This window comes from Canis lupus, chromosome 26, assembly GCF_048164855.1.
Source record: "Canis lupus baileyi chromosome 26, mCanLup2.hap1, whole genome shotgun sequence".
Lineage (NCBI taxonomy): Eukaryota > Metazoa > Chordata > Mammalia > Carnivora > Canidae > Canis > Canis lupus.
Window position 1 is genome coordinate 18,736,335 of NC_132863.1, and position 23,943 is coordinate 18,760,277.

The following is a 23,943-nucleotide window of genomic DNA, read 5'->3' on the forward strand; positions in this document are numbered from 1 at the left end:
CACACACACACACACACACACACAGAAGCAGGCTCCATTCAGGGAGCCCAACGTGGGACCCGATCCTGGGTCTCCAGGATCACACCCTGGGCTGAAGGCAGCGCCAAACCGCTGAGCCACCCGGGCTGCCCTCCTTTTTTTTCTTTTTTAAGTAGGCTCTGTGCCCATTGTGGGGCTTGAACTCACTACCCTGAGATCAAGAGTTGCACACTTTCCCAACTGAGCCAGTCAGGCACTCCATATGTTTCTTTTTCTTAATAAATTATAGAGTATTTATAGAACAGGGTTTTTAAAAAAATTTTTTTATAGAACAGATTTTAATGTAACAGTCCTTTTAGCCAGTTTTTCCTAGAATACGTTATTGTATATAATCTTTAATTTTTTTTTTTTTTAGATTTTATTTATTTATGAGACACACACACACACACACACACACACACACACACACACAGGAGTAGGGAGCAGAGACGCAGGCAGACGAAGGAGAAGCAGGCTTCATGCAGAGAGCCCCGGGCCTCTGGGATCACACCCTGAGCCAAAGGCAAATGATCAACTGCTGAGCCACTCAGGCGTCTCAGTCTTTAATAATATTAAAGTAGTGTCCTCTTTTCAAGGTCTTTTTCACTAAATTGAAGTATTATATAGACATAATGTTTTTGAATGAACAAGGCCTGTCACCTTGACATTGACCCTGGAATTGTGTGTACCGCAAAAATCCTTGGTAGAAATCCTGTCCCTGTTATTGTGGTAATTTCTCCAAAGAAGTTCAGTTTCCCTGCTGATTGAGGATGACCTCAGATTTCTTGCCAGGAAGAATTATAGGAGTTCTATCTTATCTTCAGGTTCATCCCAAGGGCTTCTATTTTCTGACCATGCCGTCGTATTGTGCAGCTGCTGGCGTCTTTTGTGTCCAGACTTCTGACCTATAGTCTGAAAATGTGCTCTCCCTCAGAGAAGTTTTTGTGGGTTGTTGTTTCCCTTCCTTTCTCTTTCATTCCTGTGAAGATAAACCAAATACCCTAGCAATCTCGCTTTGCCTTTTCTGTTGAAGTTCTGCTTTTTGCACCTGCTTCCTGACACCCAGTGTTGAGTTCAGGCCCTGCACGTCCAGGCTGCCTACCCTGCCCTTCCTGCAGTCTCTGTCATTCCTAGTTTCAAATGATGAGTTTGCACCCTCACCTTGTGAGCTCCCTGTGGGGTCTGCTGTGGACTCCCCAACCAGATGCTGGTCTGCACCCTCTCAGAAGCCCTGGCAGGTGAATGGGATAGGGAATCTTTTATTATTACTTCGGCAGTAAAAGCAGATGGGGTCCAGCTCACTTTCCTAGCATTTAGTTCATTGCTTAGGGCAGTGCTCCAAAGTGGCTTCAACTCTTCAGTTTCTGTTTTCAATTATTAAGATCTCATACTTAAAAAAACAAACAAAAATCTCATACTTATTACTGTTTAATAGGTGTCAGGTGTCAATCAAAAACATTTCCAGACCTTGTTTGACTGACATACTTTAATTGATAAGTGTGTGTGTGTGTGTAGGTCAAGCGTGCTTGTGTGCATCTCAAACAAGTTTCATAGAAACCATACACAACTTTGTATGCCGTGTATTCGGAAATCGTATAGTTCCATTTCATGAAAAAATTAGTGTGATGCCCTGAACTGATTTTGTGATCTGGTCCTGGAGTTGATGCCTGGCTCTGTGAGTTGGAAAGATTATTTATCTGTACTATCCTGTGGTAAAGGAACTGCATGAGGTTCTGAGGGAATGACAAGGAAGGAGCTCTTGACACAGAATAACCTGCAAAAAGAAAAAAAACTTTCCTGAGTTGTTGTTCCATAAAACCCATCTTTTCAAAGGATGCTTTAGTTGTTTTAGTATATTCACTGAGTGGTAGCCACCACCACTGTCTGATTTCCGAACATTTTTATTAGCTCCAAAATAAACCTCATACCTATTAGTGGTCAGTCCCCATTCTTCCTTCTCCTCAGCCTCTGCCAGCTACTAACCTACCTCTGCTTCTGTGTGTTTGCTTTATCTGTATATTTCATATAAGTGGAATCATACCATATGTGTTCTTTTGTGATGGGCTTTTATTTATTTTTAAAAATATTTATTCACGAGAGAGAGAGAGAGGCAGAGACACAGGCAGAGGGAGAAGCAGGCTCCATGCAGAGAGTCTGACATGGGACTCAATCCCAGATCTCCAGGATCACATCCTGGGCTGAAGGCGGCGCTAAACCGCTGAGCTACCCGGGCTGCCCTGTGATGGGCTTTTAGCATGTTTTTATGACATATCCATGTTGTGGCGTGTGTCAGTGCTGCATTATTAGTTGATGGACATTTGGGATGTTTCTACATTGTAGCTGTTATGAATAATGCTCCTGTGCATGTTACCTGTACACGTTTGTGTGATCCATTCTTTTGGATAAATATCAAAGTGTGAGATCACCGGGTTATATGGTAATTCTTAACATTTTCAGGAATTGCCAAAATTTTCCAAAGTTAGGTGAGTTGGCAGTATGACAGTTGCAATTTTTCCATATCCTCACCAACACTTGTTATTGTCTGGTTATAGCCATTCTAGTGGGTATGAAGTATAATCTCATTGTGAATTTTATTTGCATTTCCCTAATACTTAATGAGGTGGGGTGTCTTTTCATGTGTTTATTGGCCATTTATATAATGTCTTTGGAGAAATATCTATTCAAATCTTTTGCCCATTTTTTAATTGGGTCATTGTCTTTTTATTGTTAGTGTGTTTTATGTACCAATCTCTGATACAAAGTTTATAAATTTTCCCCATTTTATGGGTTACCTTTAACTTTTGGATGTCCTTTTGAAACACAAAAGTTTTTTTTTTTTTTAAACATTTTTTTTAATTTTTTTAATTTATTTATGATAGGCACACAGTGAGAGAGAGAGAGGCAGAGACACAGGCAGAGGGAGAAGCAGGCTCCATGCACCGGGAGCCCGATGTGGGATTCGATCCCGGGTCTCCAGGATCGCGCCCTGGGTCAAAGGCAGGCGCCAAACCGCTGCGCCACCCAGGGATCCCCTTTTTTTTTTTTTTTTTAAGATTTATGTATTTAGGGAGCACAGGCAGGATGAGGGGCAGAGGGAGAGGGTAAGAATCTCATGAAGACTCCCCACTGAACACAGAGCCTGACATGGGACTCAATCTGGCAACCCTGAGATCATGCCAAAATCAGGACTCAGATGCCTTTAAAAAAAAAAAATTATTTATTTACAGAGAGGGGCAGAGACACAGGTAGAGGGAGAAGCAGGCTCCATGCAGGGAGCCCGATGTGGGACTTGATCCTGGGACTCCAGGATCATGCCCTGGGCTGAAGGCAACGCTAAAACCTCTGTGTCACCCAGGCGTCCCAGGACTCAGATGCTTAACCTAATGAATCACCCAGGCACCCAAAACACAAGTTTTTAATTTTGGGGAAGTCTTACTTACCTATTTTGTTGTTGTTGCTTGTGCTTTTGATGTCATATCTAAGAAACCATTGCCTAACCGAAAGTCGCAAAGATTTACCTTATGTGGTGCCCCTATGTTTTCTTTTTCTTCTTTTTTTTATTTATGATAGTCGCACAGAGAGAGAGGCAGAGACACAGGCAGAGGGAGAAGCAGGCTCCATGCACCAGGGGCCCGACGCGGGACTCGATCCCGGGTCTCCAGGATCGCACCCTGGGCCAAAGGCAGGCACTAAACCGCTGCGCCACCCAGGGATCCCGCCCCTATGTTTTCTGATATTCTTTATTTTTTTAAGAAGGCTCTATACCTGACTTGGGGCTCAAACTCAGGTACCCAAGATCAAGAGTCGCATGCCCTTCCAGCTGAGCTAGCCAGGTGCTCCTAAGAGTTGTATAGTTTTATCTTTTAGATTTAGGTCTTTGATTGGTTTTGAGTTAATTTTTGCATGTGGTGTGAGGTAGGGGTCCAGCTTCATTCCTTTATGTGCGATTTCCAGTTCTCTCAGCACATTTGTTGAAGACTTTTTTCCTCATTGAATTGTCCTGGCACCCTTGTTGAAAATCACCTGATCATAAATGTTAAGGTTTAGGGATGCCTAGGTGGCTCAACAGTTGAGTGTCTGCCTTTGGCTCAGGGTGTATCCCTGATTCTTCGGGATTGAGTCTCTCATTGGGCTCCTTGCATGGAGCCTGCTTCTCTTTCCTCTGCCTGTGTCTCTGCCTCTCTTTCTGTGTCTCTCATAAGTAAATAAATAAAATCTTTAAAAACAACAAAAAAAGTTAAGGTTTATTTCTGGATTCTCTGTTCTATCCCATAGATCTATTTGTCCATCCTTATACCAAGAAGTCTTAATTACTATAGCTTTGTATTAAGTTTTGAAATTGGAAGGCAGGAGTCCTCCAGTTTTGTTCTTTTTCTAGATTGTTTTGGCTATTCTAGGTCCTTTGCATTTTTATTTGAATTTTAGGATCATTTTGTCAGTTTTTGCCAGAAAGGCAGATGGGATTTTGATAGTGATTGCATTGAATCTGTAGTTTAGTCTCGGTAGTATTGCCAAGAACTACATATTTTTAACTGAAAAATTTCATGAGATAATATTTTTTGCACTAGAAGCAATGCATTTATGTACTCTAGCCTATTCTAGTTTATTCTTTTATTTTTTAAATTAAAATAATTGCTGGCCCCAGCTCACTGAATTGATTTCTCTATTCATGTTCATGGGTAGTTATTTATTGTTTGAAAAACTTGCTTCAGGTCAGTGATCCTCAACCTTGACAGCAAATTGGAATCATCTGAGGAACTTTAAAAAAACTACAGCTGCCTAGTCTCATCCCAGAGATCTGGAGTACAGCCTGAGTGTTGGGGTTAAGAAGAAGAAGAAGAAAAAAAAGCCTCCCAGGTGATTCCAGTGCACAGTCAGGGTTGAGAACCATTGCCATAAGTGAACTCAAGTGCAGATATTTACCCACTTTTAAAGCCTGTGCAAAATTGACTGACATACTATGGGGTGGAAATGTGCATCCTACTAGCTGTAGAGCTCCATGTGTGAAACATTTGGTCACTTTGGTGAAGAATGTGTTAGAGAGGTCTCTGTACTTTTTCTTAATTTAATCTGACCACTGACAGTGTTTGTCCAGGAAATAAAATTATTTTGCTTTTGATTTTCTCCTGGGTGCGTGTAGTGGTCTGTGGTCTGTATAGAGAGGAAGGATAGAGTAATCCGTGGGGAGTGTCATTTCTCAGGAATTTTTGTGTCTTCTGCTTTTCTGCCATAGGAAATGGACTGATAGAAGAAGAATATGCAGGAAATGCACAACTGTTTTAGAGATTGTTATATAAAGAATGCTGAAGCTATTGGTTAGAATTATTTAAGCATACGAAGCCATTGGTTGATCAGAATGAAGGTCAGAAATAATGGAAAAATATCTGGAAGTGAAACTGGTGACCTGTCTTAGAATATTAAGGAATATTAAGATGGTGTTGGAAACACATAAAATAGTTTATTTTACTCATAGAATGTTTTTTTCTGGTTTATTTGAAAGTAAATTTTTTTGTGTACATGCACATTGTACACGCATGTATATTTATATTTTAAAATAGAGATATAGGAGCTTTTTAAACCAATTTTTAAAAAATTTAGCAATGTACCTTAGGCATATGACTAAGTCATTAAATAGCCCTTTAAGACATGGCTTTTAACAGCTCATTTGTGCTGAATGCATCCTGTTTTGTTTGACAAATCCTTCTATTGTTGGGCATTTAGCTTATGAGCCGTTTTTTGCTGTGGTGAACATAATACAATAGTGAACAGCCTTGTATGGAAATCTGTGCATTTTTCAGCTTATTTCTTTAGACTTCTTTTTTGGAAGGGACACCATTTGCATTTTTAAGGCTTTGTTACATAAGGTATGTGCAGTATACTTACTGCATACAGGTTAACATACTGGGAATTATTAAAATTAAACTTTCCAGTTCTCTGTCTCCCCCCCACCCTTTTTTTTATAAACCGATATGGGCAAAGAATAGAATCATTATGTTCTGCTTTTCTTTGATAACTAGTGAGTTTGAACACTTCTGAGTTTTTGTTTGGCTTATTTATTTCCTTTACCAATTTTTCTAGTTTTGTGTTTTTTCCTGGTGATTTATAGCAGTTATTGTTACAGTAAGGATATTAGCACTGTAATAAATGTTACAGATATGTTTCCCATTTTGTCTTGTAATTTTATGATGTAGCCAGGAATTTTATTTGTAGATCATTTTTAGGGCTTTAGTTTTCAAAATAAAAATCTCACTTTTCAGACTCTAAAGTTTTAAATGAAATGTTTTTCTTAAAGATGAATAAAAATCTGTCAGAATGTGATTTTGCTTAAAAGGTTTTTTAGATTTCAAATCTGCTTGTCTTTTAAAGTGTGATGGGAATAATCAGCAGAATTTTAAAAAGTTAAATATAAACTTGAAGATTTTTCACCATCATCCCAATAACCAGGAACATGAATTGGGACCACCTGGAAGTTGATCAGCCAAAAGTAAGGCTAGATGCCATTTATATAAGCTTTCCACTCCAGTTTTAAATTTTGACACTTGTGGTGGTTAGTCTGCTGTTCCTTTGGGCCTGTATGATGTCTGTTTTGGGTTGATGGAGTTCTTGTGCTTTGATTCCTTATTTTTGCACTGGTACTGTTAAAAAATTGGGACTTGTGCATCATACTTCAGTAATAGCCTCAAGTAACTCTAATTATGTCCTTTAGGCTTTTTCCAAAGTAGGGACTTCGTCTGTACTCCAGGTCCCTGGAAACTCTTGTTCTAACTAGTTTTTAGTCTTGTTAACTCCTGAGATTGTGGGCAGGAATTTAATAACACGTGTAGCACAGGACTTGGAGTAGGCGCTAGACACTCTCTGTGCCTATCCAGGCATTATTTTTTTCTCTTCAGAGTTTCTGGTTGGAATCTGTTCTGCTGCTTCTAAATGGACATGAGTCTCTGCTTCCCATCTGTGCCCCTTACTGCCTTTGGTGGGTGGGTCTTTGGGATTTCTAGTTTACCCTTCATATTCATTCTCCCACCCAGCCTTTATTGGGCAGGATAATGAGGTACATCTGGGGAGAAGTAGCCAGTCTGGGACCCTGGCATGACCATCTCTAGGTCTTCCCTGGTTCTGAGTTCAAAATTCTGACTTTGAGCTACTTTAATCTGATTACAGGTATTATCTAATTGTGATCATTTGTCGACAGTTTGGAAAAGTTTTAGGGAGTTCTGGGGTTAGCTTGTCCCTGGGGGATTTGTCATCCCTCTTCATCATACACCCTCTCCTATTCTACTCCAGAATTATTCCTGTCTTCCACAGTGATGAGGCTCCAGAAATGGGTACAAGATGGGAGGGGTGGTTAGCAGGGGAGCCCCCTTGAGCTGTGGAGTCTGGTGGGTCAAGGAGCACCCCGCACCAATAGGCAGAGAATGGGGCTGTTCAGAGAGAGAGATTGGGGCATTAAAGGATGAAAGCACAGCCAGTCAGACGGGGAAGCTTTTGAGGTTAGCTTTTCAGCTTAGTTGAACTCATCTGTACTTGTTCACATGCTAAGGCACAGTTTATTAAGGAAAAATGGAACCGTTTGTGTTAGTTGAGCCTGACTTATTACCGCTGATAATTGTCATTGGGCTGTGTTTTTAATTTGGTCATTTTGCCAGGAATATAAATCAGACCTTACTCCTTAGATCTTTGGGTAATTAGGAAGATTGGCAAGCCTCCATTTTTCTTGAATTAAGTCATTATTATCCTATTTGTAATATGGGATTAAGTGTGTTAAGTGAAGGAAAGGCATTTTTAATTTTTTTTTTTTGAAAGAGTTGTGACTTAAGCATGTGGGCAAAATTCTTTTTAGTGGCTTGTTTTGCATATATATATTTATGAATTTTAAGCTTTTTTCTAATCACAAAAACATGTTCATTAGTAATGTAATACAGAAAAGCATAAAGTGATAAGACCTCACATGCAATCTGACACCCAGAGAGGATCACAGTTAATATTTAGGTAAAGTATCTAGAGTGCAGTGGTTTACCAATTAAGTGTAGTTTTTGTATGACAATTGGAGATGTTCTTGGCCGCCCCCCCTCCCCATGGCTGTTTTCCTGAATGGCTTTGTAGTGTTTTATTGTAAAGCTTTTACTGTCATCATTTAGTTAACCAGCCTTAAATATTGGACATTGACTTGTTCTTCAACTAAAGTGAATATAATTATACTCATCTGGTTATTTTCCTAGAACAATGATTTTATTGGATATGCATTTTTAAAGGGATGGATGTTAAACATTTAAAAATTATTTTGACCAAAAACATCTAGCTGAAAATGAAGGTGAATATTTCTCTGTTCTTGGAATGAGGAGGGACTTCCTAAGCATGAAAGTATTAGAAGCAATTGCAAAAAGGTAATAGATTTGACTTTAGAGTGATTACAAAAAATCCTTTAATTTCAAGTGCTATCAACAGGAAAAAGCAGTCATTTACTTTTTCTGGGGAAAATATTTGCAACATGACAAAGGGTTAATGTCCTTAATGTGTAAGGAGCTCTTAGAAGTGAATTAAAAAAAAAAAAAAAAACTACTGGAAAAAAAGGACAAAAGGCACTTTAACAGTTCATAAGAGAACTATAGACACATGGATCAAAGAAATCAAGATTGAAACCAGATGTCATTCTTTGCATGTCAAATTTACAAAAGTCAAAAAAAAAAAATCTAGGACTGGCAAGTGAAGTTAACATACAGTTTTCTTCTCTTGTGCTTTCTTTGTTAGCTTGTCAGTTCTCAGAAGGAATTGGGAAGGTTTCCCATTTCCTATTTCTTTACCAGGAAAAGTTAGGATGTAAATGGTCTGTAAATTTGTCTTGAGCCTGGCATCTTTTTAAGCACGGTTCTTTGGTTCTGTAATTTTCTCTTATTTGTATACCATTATTTAGGATTAAAAAAATCGTTTTAAAAAATGGCCCATCTCCTCTAGATTTTTGGGTACATACATGTGCTCCTTTGTTAAGTCCTTTAAAAAATGCAAATTTGGGATGCCTCGGTGGCTCAGCAGTTGAAGGCCTGCCTTCTGCCCAGGGTGTGATCCTGGAGTCCTGGGATCGAGTCCCACAGGCTCCCTGCGAGGAGCCAGCTTCTCCCTCTGCCTGTGTCTCTGCCTCTCTGTGTCTCTAATAAATAAATAAATCTTTAAAAAAAAAAAACAAAAAACAAAATGTAAAAGCATCAAGAGTATATAGTATCTTGTGTTTGCCCTTTTTTTTTAAAAAAAAAAATTAAAGATTTATTTATTTATTCATGAGAGACAAAGACTGAGAGAGACAGGCAGAGGGAGGAGCAGGCTCCTCACAGGGAGCCGGATGATGGACTCCATCCGGGATCCTGGGATCACGACCTGAGCCGAAGGCAGGGGCCCAACTACTGAGCCACCCAGGCGTCCCAATTGCCCTTGTTTTCAGATGATATTCTTTGTCATATTCAGCAAGTATTTTAAGTTTCATCAAAGAGGTTTTGTGTTTGTTTTTTGAATGAGGAGTAAGTATTTTGTCAGCTTTTTTGGCATCTGCTTAATTGACAAAATGATTTGGTTCAGTTTCTGGCCTATGAATGGTGCTGGCCCCAGGGCTATATCCTTCCTGCTTCTGAAGTATTAACATCCTTTTTTAAGGGAATGGTAAAATACAAAGATGACAGACAGTTCTATATAGATGTATGTTATTCCCCCTGCTCCCCCCACAGTATTTTTACCCCCCAATTTTTTTTTTGTTTTTTTCTCTGTGAAATCAAAACCTGGAAACCATTTGCATACCGCAAGAAACTAGAGAAGCACTGTGAATATTTTCCTGTGTGTTCAAAGTGGCCTTTACGGGGGAAAGTCAGGTGGTGTGTCATTGAGCTTCAAGTGACGTTTCCTCTGAACTGCTCACAGGGGCCTGGGCTTTGATCTCAGCCTTGTTACCTTGTGTGCAAAGGGCAAGTCTTCATGTTTCCAGATTATGATGGCATACAAAGGGGAGAGGTGTTGGCTGGCGCTGGGACAGAAGTTCAAGGATGTGCACTGATAACTCAGTCTTGCTTTTGAGGAGCGGCTCCTCCTGCTTAATTCCTCTCTAAAGTACATTTGTATTTTTCCAGTATTAGAACTTCTGACCCAATTCTGTGTTTTGGTCTCTGATCATCCAGTGGAGTAGAAAGCTAGTCCTTCCAAACACTGGTTTTACTAATCAGCTTTAAAAAATACTTTCCAAAAACAAATCTTCATGGGGTCATAGTACTTGGACTTGCCCTGTACAATTTTTCTTTGATTTTTAGCTAAAGTGACATTTTGTTAATTTGCAGCTTTGCCCTCATGGAAACTTTTTTAATTAATATTTTTTAGCGTTTTAAGGGATTTACGAAGGAAGCATATACATGTTGGAAAATAATTCTAGCTTGTCAGAATTGGATAAAGCAAAATTTGAAAGTCACATGAGCCTCTTTTACCCCCTGTACTTCAAGGTGGTTTGATCTTTATCCTTTCCAGCCCTTTCTTGTGTCCACAAATATGTTCTATATAATTATACTTTTAATAAAAATGGGATTATACTATGCATAATGTATGACTTGCATCTCTCAAAGGATGAAATATATTTCAGTTTAACTGAAAAAAAGCTGTTCTTCTAAAGCATTTCTTTTGTTACTTTTTTCCATGTTATTTCCATTATTCCTCTTCTTGACTAATCTTCATTGATGGATGTTGCCTTTGTGCTTTTCTTCTGACTGTAGATTTTTAATAAACATAGAATAGATTTATGGTTATGAAGATTTTATTTTGGGAAGTAAATTACCTTTTTTCCCCACCTTGAATGCAGAATGTTCTAGCAAGAGTAAAACAGTTTCTCCATTTATATTCTCATCAATTAAAAGGAGTAATTTTTTCTTTGTCCCAGACAGCTAAAGACCAGTGTTTAAGTTTCTGAAATTAAAAAAAAAAAAAAAAAAAAAAAAAAAGGATCATTGGGGGCTTATTGAAGGCTGACCTGGTACAAGTGATGGCATTTGTGTGCTTATTTAACTCAGAGTAATCATCAGTGATTGTGATGCTAACTTGCTCCAGAACAAACTGCAGAAAGCATCGCAGCATTAAAAAAAAAAAAAAAAAAAAGGATCACAGCATAACTGTTTCCTTTTTTTTTTTTTTTCATAACTGTTTCCTAACAAGAAACTGTTGGTATCTGGTTAAACTCATCACCTGTATTTTTCTTTATAATGATGGGCCAGGCTCCTGACCTGGTACCTGGTGTTCCAGAGAAGCCACCAGGGTTAGGCTCTGGGTTGTTTTGTTGTGAAACATATGCACGGATATAAGAGCATATAAAACACAATAAAATGAACATCTGTGTATCTGTTGATAACCTAGAGGGAGAAACAGTTTCCCCGCCAAGCAGGGACCCAGGATCATGGCCTTAGCCAAAGGCAGATGCTCAACCAACTAAGCCATCTAGGTGCCCCCAAGCCAGCTCTTTTATAAGCACCCTCCCAAGACATTTGTAAGAGGCTTTAAAAGTGATTTTTAGGTAATCTTCTCTTTTTTCCCCCACAAACCAGCAGTATATTGCCGTGGTGGCATTGAAAGCAGTGCAGAGTCATGAAGCTCAGTTATCACAGGTGTGATTGGCTCTGACATCTCTTAGAAGCTCCGGGACCTGGATCAGGCCTTGCTCCTCTGGGGTTTTCTTACTTGTAAAGTGTGGGTCCAGTAGTTTCCGAGGGTTGCTGTGAAGATGGAATTGCATGGGTATGATACAGTAACCTGAAAAATAAAGTTATTTTATCAGTAAAAATGGGCTTATTTGGGAATAACTGAGACTTGTAACTTTGGACGCACAAGCTATGACCAACAAAAAAGGAGAAAAAGGTTATTTTATGGGGAATGAGGAAGTCGGAAGGGGTTATTTTGAACAAAAGTCCTTTGGAAAAAGCAGGAGTTCAGGGTGATGGAGTTGTAAGGGTGGTTAATTTCTTTTTTTTTTTTTAATTTTTATTTATTTATGATAGTCATACACAGAGAGAGGCAGAGACATAGGCAGAGGGAGAAGCAGGCTCCATGCACCGGGAGCCTGATTTGGGACTCGATCCCGGATCGAGCCCTGGGCCAAAGGCAGGCACCAAACCGCTGCGCCACCCAGGGATACCAGGTGGTTAATTTCTTATAGGAGACACTGTGTAAATTTCCCCCTTGAGGCCTGTTATTGATGATTCTTTGCTGTTGAAATTCTTCTCTTGGGGTTGTCACTGACAGTTCTTCCTGTAATTGGCATTCAGTGGTACTGGCTTCCCCTTCTAACCTTCTTAGAGAGGTATTGTTTCATAAATTTTTACATTTTTTCCCTCTTTTGATCAAGATCTTCCCCAAAAACCTTACTGATCAACAATCAGATCCTTTTAATTTTGTGACCTTTTGTTCCTCACTGCTAAAAAGGATCTTTCCTGGGTATAAATGTCCCACATTGGGGGAAAAGTCTATAGATTGGAAACCTCCTGAGGTCACATTTGAGTAACGAGCACGGAGAACACTCAAGCATCTCCCACCTCTAGGGTACATTTATCAAGATTGTAAGTGTTGGAGATCGTCTCTTCATTAGGTACATCATTTTTAGAAAAGTTTGATAGGCAACAAGTATAGAGTCAAAAGTAACATAACAACTCTCAATTGTGTGATGTTTCTGAACCAGGATCCTAGATCTGAAGGCCATCTATGGGCACCTGGCTGGCCCAGTGGTGGAGAGTGCAACTCTCAATCTCGGGGTTTTGGGTTCAAGCCCCACATGGGGTGTGGAGATTACTTAAAAAAGATAAAATCTTTGAAAGTAGCCAATTAAAAATATTAATTGGCATGGATTCCAATTTAGGGAAGAAAAGCTCCCTCTACAGGAGGCAGACCCAGAGTCCTGAATGCCTACTAGAAGTTGCCCCATTGAGCTGTCACGAAAGCAGAATAGTGCATGTGATAAGAGCATTCTAAGAATTAATGGAGTTCATTTGGGAAGGTATGAAGCAATAGCTGGTGGGCTTTTGACAAAACAGCAAAACTTCAAAGACACTTTATTTTTTAAAAGATTTTATTTATTCAGGAGAGACACACACAGAGAGGCAGAGGGAAAAGCAGGCTCCATGTTGGGAGCCTGCTGTGAAACTCGATTCCGGGATCGCGAGATCATGCCCTGAGACGCTCAACTGCTGAGCCACCCAGGCATTCCAAAAGACCCTTTTTAAACAGTATTGTTATCTCAAGAGAACTGTTCTAATCAAATATGTTAAAAATAAAGTCGAAAATTCAGAAACCAGGAGTTTTGGATAAAAATCCAGAGTCAGTTAGTAGTCCAGAGGAAAAAGACTGAATCCTGAACCTTCTAACAGACCTGGTCTGGACATCTTGTGGAAGCAACCTCTTCAGATGTCATCTGCTTCAATTCCAGGAAGTCTTTTAGGTCACCAGATGGTGTGTAGGTCCAGTCAGGGTTTGCTTTAGACATGTCATGTGAATGCAAAAGTCTCTTGAGTTTGGCAGCACAAGGGTTGGTTTAGCAGTACATAGGAGGGGCCTTTACGGTGAGGTCGCAGAGAGTCATTCCAGAGGTGTCTTTTCCTACAGATGAAATCTTTAGTTGCAAGGTGTGGTTCTTAAATTTTCGTCTCTCAAGAATGCATGGTGAAAAGATTGCTCTACCAAAGCCTGGTTATTTTCATAGAAGCAGTTAGGCCTTTACAGTGGTGAAGTATATCTTTGTCAATTGTGGGTCAAAGGAGGCAGGGTTCAAGTGCATTGGATGTTCTCTGATTATTTTTGGAGGGTAAAAGTCTGAGTTCCAAGGGGATAGATCTGAGTTAAGGACCGCTGGCCATGCTGTAGGCCAAGATAATACGGGAGGTCTCTCCACATTTTGCCAATTGAATCTTAATAGTGACCTTAGTACATTGGACCAACCTGAGGATTGAGGATGGTATGCACAATGAAAGTGTTGTAAAACTGGCCAAACGGCACAGATGTTTTGAAGCACCTGCCTGTAAAATGGGTTCCTTGATTACTATGAAGTAAAGAGGGTTTCTCCACATTGGGATAATTTTCTTCTAGCAGAATTTTAGCTATAGAAGCAGCAGTGACCTGTCTGTAAGAGCGAGCTTTGGTCCAGTGAGAAAACCTACAAACCATGACTAAAACATTTAAATCCATGAGGTGGGGGTAGCTCTATGTGATCCGTTTGCCTAACTTTGGCCCCTTAGGTAATGTAAAGTGAGCACTGTGAGCATGTTTTTCTGCATTGTGTTTTGGACACATGGGACAAGCAAGGTGCAGTCACTTTGTGCGGCTTTATTTATATTTCCCCACCTGGATTGGTTCATGAATTAGGCCAAATTTGGTCCAAATCACAGTTCTTTTTATCAAACCAACAGTGATTAGGTTCCCAGTATTGTTTTTCCTTTTCTGGGGTCAGTTATTGAGTATCTCTTGTCAGTTTTTCCCAAATCATCATTTGGGAGAACATCCCCTTGGACTGTGACAGAAGTTTGGCTCTTGATTTCTTTGAGAGCAGTGTTTTGGTGGAAATATCAGCGAGGTGGTTTCCTCCAGAGAGTCAAGTCTGGAATGCCCAGGAACCTTAATAAAAGAGCAGCTGGCAGAGGTATAGCACTTAATGAATTTTGAGCCTAGGAGCCATTTTTAATTTTATCCCCGTGGAGGTAAAGGCACCACATTGTTGCCATAACATTCCAGAGTCCTGAGCTACCCAGAGGCATACCAGCTATGGGTATGTTTGTGGTTTTACCTTTGGCCAAAGTACAAACTTGACTGAGGGTGTGTAACTTCAGCCTGTTGGGCTGAAGTAGGTAAAGGTAAAAGTGCTGCCTCAGTTACTTCTCAAGGAGCTGCGCTAGCATTCCCAGCACGGTATTTGTCATTTTTACCTTTTAAATAAGAACTATCAGTAAAACATGAGAAATCTGCCTTGGTTAGAGGATTTTTCTATGAATTGTCACATGGAATCAAGAGGTTATTTGTCTTACACAGTTGTGAGTGGTCTCCTCCGTGAAGGAGGAGAGAAAATAGGCTTAATTAAGGTTTCTGCAGTGAGAAGGAGTTATATGAGAGCAGTTATTAGGGGATCTCTTAGGAAGTGAGGCGGGTGTTGAGTGTGGTCAGAATTTAGGGGGCCTTGTGCTGCAAGCAGCACAAGCTTCACTCCAGGGGGTCCTATACTTTTCACTGGCCTTAGCCAGAGGGCAATGGCAGGAATGGTTCTGAGGTGGAGGATATCTGGTCACAGGCTCCAGTGGTTGGCTCTCATATCCTATGGGTCAATGAGGACCCCCCCCCCCCCATAGTTTTGGGCAAGTACTCCAACGGCATTTTCTTTCCAAACAACGAGGAAAAGGGAAGTTGATAATTAGGATATCTGAGGGCAGGTGGCTTTATTAGCGTTTTCTTTAAAGTCTCCAAAGCTTAGGTCTTCTTGATCTTTCCAAGTGACAGGGTCAGGTTTTTCATTTTCTTTTTAAAGATTTTGTTTATTCATGAGCAACACTGAGAGAGAGGCAGAGACATAGGCAAAATGAGAAGCAGGGAGCCAGATGTGGGACTCGATCCTAGGACCCCAGGGTCAAGCCCTGAGTCAAAGGCAGACCACTGCAGCACCCAGATGTCCCCAGGTTTGTAATTTTTAAGTAAAGCATATAGTGGTTGAGCTGTAAGAGAGAAGTTTGCAATCTCAATTTTGACAGTAGATAGCCAGTCCGAGAAAGCTTCGTAATTGACACTTAGTTTTAGGTTTTGGGACGTTCAGGATGCCATGAAACCTACCTGGATTGAAATGTAGTCCTTGCCCTGAGATGAACCTGAGTTCGTGCAAACTGCAAGTTTTTTTTGAAGACTTTATGTCCTTTTAAGGACTTAGGTCCTTTTAAGGCCAAAAGTTCTAACAAGTGAATGCTCTCTCCTGTGAAGAGATTTGAGAAAGGGAGCAGAGAAACAAACCATATACATATTGTAACCAACTAGAGCCTACAGAAAACTTTCTATCCTCCAATCAGCTTTTAAGGTTTATAAAGAGTTGAGAAGGACTGCCTGTGTAACCCTGGGACATTACTGTCCAGGTTTATTACTGTTTTTACCAAGTGAAAGCAAGAAGATACTGGCAATCCTTATCATCTGGAATATGAAAGGGCACTATATAGAACAATTTTAGTGAAGAAGAATTAGCCTTCATTGGGAATGGATGGCAGTATGTGGGGGTTAGGAACAACAGGGCCCCCGGGATAATGTTATTTATTGCTCCAGGGTCCTTGACCAACCTCCATCGTTGGCTACTGGATCTTCTCACAGGTAAAATAGACGACCAGGGACTAGTGCAGGAGAAAATAAGACCCTGAGTCCTGTGATCCCCTATTACAGGCTTGGTGCCTTAAAGAGCTTCATTATTTATAGGCTATTAGTTCTGGGGAGAGGTTTTGAGGGATCTGTTTGAATCTTGATGGGAGGTGCACTGTGAATCCTGCCAATATCAGTTGAGGAATCTGCCCATGAAGAGGGTGGTAGCTGACCCAATAGGGACAAAAGATCAGTATCCCCAGGCTCCCCTATAGTGCCACCAGAGATGGAGCAAATAAAAGATGTTGAAGGGTCATTTAATTTGCCTGGTTGGCGATTTTGATTCTAGAGTTATTTATTTCCTTCCTTTGGGAGAAATTCTGGCGTGATACTTTTCTGAGAAATCTTGGCCCAGTAAATGAATGCGGTGGAAAAACCAAGGAGAGAAGGGTGAGAATCTCTGAGGCCTAAACAAAAGGGAATAGGTGCAGAGACAGAAACCTGTTGAGGTTTAGGAGAGACCCCCACTATTTGAGCTGTTTTCATTCCCTGATGCCTGCAGGACCTGCTTTCCAGGAGTGGTGTTGAGCACCAAGAATGTGGCTCTGGGGTCAGTAAGACAAAGAGATTAATTCTCAGTCTGGAGAGTGGTTTCTCTGAGCAGAACTGATTAAGAGGGAGAACTGGGAAGAGAAGAGTCCCTGTAGGTCCTTGGAGCCCTGTCACTGGGGATTAGGAGGATGTTGGAAAGACTGGCTAGAGGGCTTCTGGAATGCTTAATTTTCTAACAGTCTTTTTTTCCAGTACCCTGGCCCTTGGCAGCACTAGCAGAAACCAGGAGGTTTTGGTCTGTTGAGGGACCTTCATTTGCCAGGTTTGAAATTGAGACTTTAGTGGTCTTTATTTCAGGTGACCCCTTCTAGAGTTTGAGTGAGCTGGTTTGCCAAGCTAGCTAAATGTAGAGTGGACAGTTTTCCCATTCTATGTCGGCCCTTCAACTAAAAGATCCTGGTTCATTCAGCCTGTTAGTAAACATAGAATTAAATGCTACCCAGATGGATTCAAGCTTTAGAAGAAGATCAGAGTCTTCTTCAAAGACAGTTTGGAGTTGATAATAGAATGATCAGGTTCATTAGGTTTTTGTGTGCAAGCCAGAATTTTGTTCCAATCAACAGGCTTATTAGGAAAAGCTACTGTGATTGCCAAGTGGAGATTTCCAGTGAGTGTTCTAGGATCTTGCCAAAAGTTAGGGGTTTGTCTCTCTAAATCTTTTAGATGTTCTCATGGGGCTAGTTTCATCCAGTGTTTGGCCTGGTCCTCACTGAAAAGCACACGGCCTGGCTGATACGAGTCTGAGAAACCAGGATGGTAAGTTGGAATAAGTATGTTAAACTCTTAGTAAACGTGAATTCTGAGTCACTTTATTAGGAAACTTTTCAACTCTGGCTCGCAGTCTGCCCTTGGTCCAGGGAACATACGACATTTGGGGTTTATTCAGATCCTCAGAAGACTTAACTTTAAAAGGGCAGGTTTTATTAGGTTCAGGAAAGGAGGGAGTAGGGAGAGAGGTTCAGAGGAAAGGGGAAGTTCAGACCTGAACACAAGACAGCTGCTGCATATCCTGAGACATAGATGACAGGAAGGAAAAAGGCCTCAGAAGTCTTATTCCCCTTTTGTTTATGTCCAGTAGTCTAGAAATTGTATCTTGCAAACAGGCAATTTTAGATGCCTGGTAATGTTCAGAAGCTTAAATCCCACAGAAGGCATCCCATTCAGTTTTGACAATTTTAGGGCCATGGCTGTGCAATTAAGATTTGAGAAGAGTAAGTTTGGGGAGATGGCAAGTTCCCTGTAATGGCCATTGGAGTTCTAAATTACTATGTGCATAAAGAGGGACCACAGTTTTTAAACAGAAAACTGGCTAGGGTCCCAGAAGTGGGGACATCCTCAAAACATTTTGATGACTGGAATCCTATTTCTTTGGGTTTTTTTTTTTTTTTTCTTCTTCCCCTAGAAGCAAGAAAGAAAACTTCTAAACAGTATGAACAATCTGGTTCTAAAAGGAATCAGAGCAAAAGCCAGTTCTGTTCCAGTAGGCACAACCCTGTTCCCAAGAAGTTGGGTGAAAGGCTAGCACAGTTTCAATAGGGGTAGCCTGGTTTGTAACAGGAGTTGGACCGAAGGCCTAGATAAGTATTCTCGTAAAGGACAAAGCTTTAAAACAGATCACGAATAATTCATGGAGAGCTTAAAACACAGAGTGGAGCTCAAAATCTGATAGAAAAGTTACCTTCAGATTCTAGGGTTGGTCAGAAAGCAGTGAGCTCTGGTAGCTCTGTGAGTATGGGTACCTATTTGCTCACCAGCCTTGGAGCTGTTGGTGGCCTTGTGGATCCCACTTCTTTTTTTTTTTTTTTAATTTTTAATTTTTAATTTTAATTTATTTTTTAATATTTTATTTATTCATGAGAGACACAGAGAGACAGAAAGAGAGAGAGAGAGAGAGAGAGAGAGGCAGAGACACACAGGCAGAGGGAGAAGCAGGCTCCATGCAGGGAGCCCCCGACGTGGGACTTGATCCTGGGACTCCAGGATCATACCCTGGACCGAAGGCAGGCGCCAAACCGCTGCGCCACCCAGGGATCCCCCCCCCCTTTTTTTTTTTTAAGATTTTATTTATTCATGAGAGACACAGAGCGAGAGGCAGAGACACAGGCAGAGGGAGAAGCAGGCTCCATACAGGAGCCCGATGTGGGACTCCATCCTGGGTCTCCAGGATCACGCCCTGGGCTGAGGGCGATGCTAAACCTCTAAGCCCCCTGGGCTGCACGTGGATCCCACTTCTAGTCACCAAATAATGTTAACCTTAAAAATAGGTCATTATACCAGCAAAAATGAATTAATTTGGGGTATTGAGCTATGGCCAAACCATAGGCAAGTCCAACAAAAGAGACGGAGGTTATTTTATGGAGAAGGAAAAAGTTGGGAGGGGTGGCTTTGAAGCAAAGCCTATTGGAGGAAAATACTAGTTCAGGGTGATGGTAAATTGTCATTGGCTGAGTTGGCAAGGGTAGCAGATTTCTTGTAGGAGCTGCAGTGTACATCTTTCCTTTTGGGGACTTATCATTGATTCTTTCCTATTGAGATTTTTCTGTTGTGCTCTATAATAGACAGTTCTTCCTGTAATTGACTGAGTGGTACTGGCTCCCCCTTCTAGTCTCTGCTGCTTTCTTCCCCACTCCACATTAGTGAGGTTTCCATTTATTAATTTTAACAGGTACTGGAGTGCCTGGGTGGCTCAGTCTTTTGAGCATCTAACTCTTGGTTTCGCCTCAGGTCATGATCTCAGGGTTGTGGGATCGAGCCCTGCTTGGGCTCTCTGTGCTTGGTAGATTTGGCTTGTCCCTCCTCCTTTGCTTCTCCCCTGCTCTTTGAGCTCACTTGCTTTCTCAAATACATAAATACATACATACATAAATATTATATTCAAAAAAACTTTAAGAGATGCTTAGTACAGTGCCTGGCCCTTAGTGAGCACTAGAGAATTATGTAAACAAAATTTTTAGGGGATCCCTGGGTGGCTCAGCGGTTTAGCACCTGCCTTTGGCCCAGGGCATGATCCTGGAGTTCCGGGATCGAGTCCCGCATTTGACTTCCTCCATGGAGCCTGCCGCAACCCCCCCCCCCATGAATAAACAAAATCTTAAAAAAAATTTTAATATATTAAGATCTTATGCTAGAGAATATGGAGTTTGAAAATTATCAAGGAGGAAACCCCAACTAAGTACGAAATTGCTGTTTCCAGGCATTCTAAAATACCATTTTACAAAGCATTCAGTGCAAATTAAGAGTCAATTTTGAAGGGAATGAATGAAGGTCCCATTTGTGATCCTGCCCAGGAGCTGGCTGGGGCCTCCTAGATGCTCCTCAAGAATGAAGGCGTAACAGAGCAAGTTCTAGGATTGGGCACAGCTGAGTGAGAAGTAGACTCCATTCATGTGGAGAGCCTTCTGGTAGATTTATTATTACTGTTTTTATTTACCATCTGTTTTTCTTTAGCTAGGTCTTGACTCTGCTAACCGGGACCCCCCTGTGGTTTCAAGCTTGGACCTCAACAGCACCAGGAAATGTAGCTCAGCGGATTGTAACGGAAAGCATATGGACAGGTCCACGGCCCAGCATTTAGGTGCGTCTGAAACCCAGCCTTTTTTGTTCTGCATTTTGTGATGCAGTTGTGCTGACAGCCTTTTAGTGTTAGAATTCATTTGTGCTTGACCTTGCCCTTTGCACATGTCACGAACAGTCTAAATGCAATCCTGGGAATAATTAATTGTTCCATTAATGCTAATGATAAGGTAATGGACTGCTTTAGGCCAAATTCCTTGTAAGCAGATTACAGTAGAAAATAGGCAAAGTCTTGCCACTTAGGGGTAGTGATAAGGTAGGAAGTAAATATTTTCCTTTTCCTTTTTATGCTTTTGACATTATCAGTAAAAATTTGAGTACCTATTGCCAGTTGAGGCTCCTTGTCTGGGTCCCAGGTCTGAACCCTGGGGGTTAAGATTAAAGACCTCTTCCCTCTTTTTCAAGCATTCTGCAGTTTAAGTAGTAAGATTATTACATTGCATTCCTCCCTTCCCCCATCCCAAAGCTTGAGGGGCATTTTGGTTATTTTATTTTATTTTTTATTTTTTTAAAAGGTGGGTAGGTAGGTAATCCTTTATTATTATTAATATTTTTTAAAGATTTTACTTATTCATAGGGGGGGGGGGCAGAGACACAGGCAGAGGGAGAAGCAGGCTCCATGCAGGGAGCCCAATGTGGGACTCGATTCCGGGTCTCCAGGATCACACCCTAGGCTGCAGGCAGCGCTAAACCGCCGCACCACCGGGGCTGCCCATTTTGGTTATTTTAAAATTTTTGCTGTTACAAATAATACTGCAGTGAAATTTCTTATACTTATTTTAGGGAGAATACCCATAAGTAAATTTCTAGCAATAAAATTGTTGGGTACAGTGCTTAAGATTTTTTTTTTTTTTTTAAGATTTTATTTGAGAGAGTGAATTTGCATGAGAGCACAAGCAGAGGGGAGGGATAGAGGGAGAAGCAGGCTACCCTTGGAACAGGGAACCTGATTTGGGACTCTATCCTAGGACCCTGGGATCACGACCTGAGCCCAAGGCAGATGCTTAACCAATTGAGGCACCTAGGTGCCCAATTTTTAGTTTTAAAATTATGACATATTGTCCTGTAGGGAAGCTGCAAGAATTTATACTCCTACTAATAAAGTCTCTCAAACAGGTTGTCTTGTCAAAACTAAATTTATTCAGTATAGTGGGTGTAGAATGTTATGTCAGTGGTACTTTTATTTTCTTTTAATTTACATTAAAATTTACAGTTAGAGTTTTCACAGATGCTGAAAGGGGATCATTTTTAAAAGTTTTTTTTTTTTTTTTTTAAAGATTTTATTTATTTGACAGGGAACATAAGCAGGGGGAATAGCAGGCAGAGTGAGAGGGAGAAGCAGGCTTCCCGCTGAGCAGGGAGCCGGATGTGGGGTTTCATCCTAGTATCCTGGGATCATGACCTGAGCCGAAGGCAGATACTTAACTGACTGAGCCACCCAGGCACTTCTTAAAATTTTTTTTTCATTTTCATTTTTTTTTAAAGGTTTAATTTATTTATTCATGAGAGAGAGAGGGAGAAGCAGGCTCCATGCAGGACTCGATCCCGGGACTCCAGGATCACACCCTGGGCCGAAGGCAGATGCTAAACCACTGAGCCACTCAGGGATCCCCCTTTTTCCATTTTCTAGTAGAAAGTCTGTACTTGCTATTTAAAACAGGAAATTCCAAGAATTTAGGAGGAAGATTCTTGATCCTACCACCTAATGATGCCACCGTAAACATTTGTGGATTTCTTTCACTTTTTGTTTTCTATGCAGTTTTTTTTTCTTAAGCTGGTATCATTATATTTAATACATTCTTAAAAGTAATGTTTATTAACCATGAGGAAGGTGAGGGGAAGACTGTTCTGTCTATGGATACCTGCAAAATACATAGTTTCTCAGGTCTTAGAGTTTGTTAGTGTCTTTCTATTTTAGTCCACACATCCCTTTCTCTGCTCTATTTGTGCATAGAGCTTCTGTTTGTGCATAGAGCTTCTGTCTCAAATCTCTGGCCTTCAGGGGCTCTTGTCAAGTGTTAATGCCACTCCCAGCTCAAGTTCAGCATGTCCAAAAACTTTGTCCATTACTTATCTCGTCAAGCCCCTTTCCTTATTTAAAGGAGATACTCTTGTTCTTTTTTTAGAAGTCCTCTTTGACACCAAATCTTTCCCCCCCCCTTTCAGATCTCTCCCTTTGTCCCTTCTACCATCCCAGTTGCCAAGATCCTCATACTTGGGTTAACACAGTAGCTTCTTAACTTTCCATCTTGAAATTTTTTTTAGCAGTAGACTCGGTTTTCCTCACCTGCCCAAAAACTCATGTTTCATAAAGCTGTGTTTCATTAATGTTGGATTTTTAAGACTCCTTTGACCCTGCAAGGTGTTTTTGTCTTCCACCTCCTCTCGTGTGCTGTGGCTAAGCTGTTTGCATGGCCTAGAGATTCCCAATACTTGGTTTCCATGGTGGCCTACTGCTCAGGACTTTCTCTCCTCCAAGGCTGACATCCAAACTCCACTTTCCCAAATTAATTTCTGACTATTTCTGGCCCTTGTGAGTTCCTTTCTCCCAATTGTTCATGCACAGTTTAATAATTATCATTTCTCTCAAATTCACTTACTGTCCTAGTCCACTGAGATGGCAGGTGGCTTTACATGTAATCCATTTCCATCAGTGCTGAGATTTGTGGCGGCTCACGAAACTAGCCAAATGGTTGGTTTATCCCCCCCCCCCCCCTTTTTTTTTTCCTCTACAGGTCCTAAATATTTAGCTTACAAAGCTGGGAAAAGCAAAAGCTTGCTGATTAGTATGTTATCGAGAGCATACACGTGATAGTTCACTGTCTGGGCATTCATAGCTGAGAACAGTGCCAGGAGCCTGTAGACTATGTGGCCGGTTCTGATTCAGGCACATTTTATAAGTTGATCCATAGACGTGGAAGGGTTCAGATAGAAACTGGATTAAAGACTCGGAGCTGTGCGGAACCGTGTTTTATTGGTGGCTGACTTCCGAGAGGCTGTGTGTGGTAATTCTGGTGTTTTTGGTTTACAGACTGTGCTGTTGACATCAGTGCCCCACTTTCTCAGAACTAAACATGTTATATAAAATTCATTGTTGATAGTTTGATTGGTAGCAACAAGAGAATTAAATATTTACTGGAAAAAGTGGGTACTTTCAAAAACCTATGTAAACACTGATGATGATCAGGGAGCTTGCATAAGAAGGTAAGGAAGGAAGACGGTTACTATGGAACAGTTACTATGAAGGGACTCCAAGCATATTAGAAGAGTGTTGGCCTTTTCAGTGGGGTGTGTTATAAAATCAATGTGTTAGTGTTGAATTAAGACCCAACTATTGATAAATTGCCTAAGTCCTTGGCTGGCTTTTCTTTGGTATGGAAAAATCTAATCGATAAATTTGTCCCATTCCTTCTAATGATAATT

The 23,943-nt window shown here is 40.8% G+C and overlaps 1 protein-coding gene across 7 annotated transcripts in view; it reads left to right on the top strand.

Annotated features, from left to right (window-relative positions):
- The window catches only part of SLC23A2 (solute carrier family 23 member 2), a 142,121-nt gene that overhangs the window by 15,871 nt on the left and 102,307 nt on the right, over positions 1-23,943 (top strand). For 4 of the 7 annotated variants that reach the window (XM_072800163.1, XM_072800161.1, XM_072800164.1 and 1 more), the window contains exon 2: positions 20,395-20,521. The exons of 2 other annotated variants lie outside the window; for them this stretch is intronic. The gene's annotated coding sequence lies outside the window, so the exon portion shown is untranslated. The remainder of the gene's footprint in view (positions 1-20,394; positions 20,522-23,943) is intronic. One more of the 7 variants, XM_072800162.1, reaches the window with a different exon arrangement.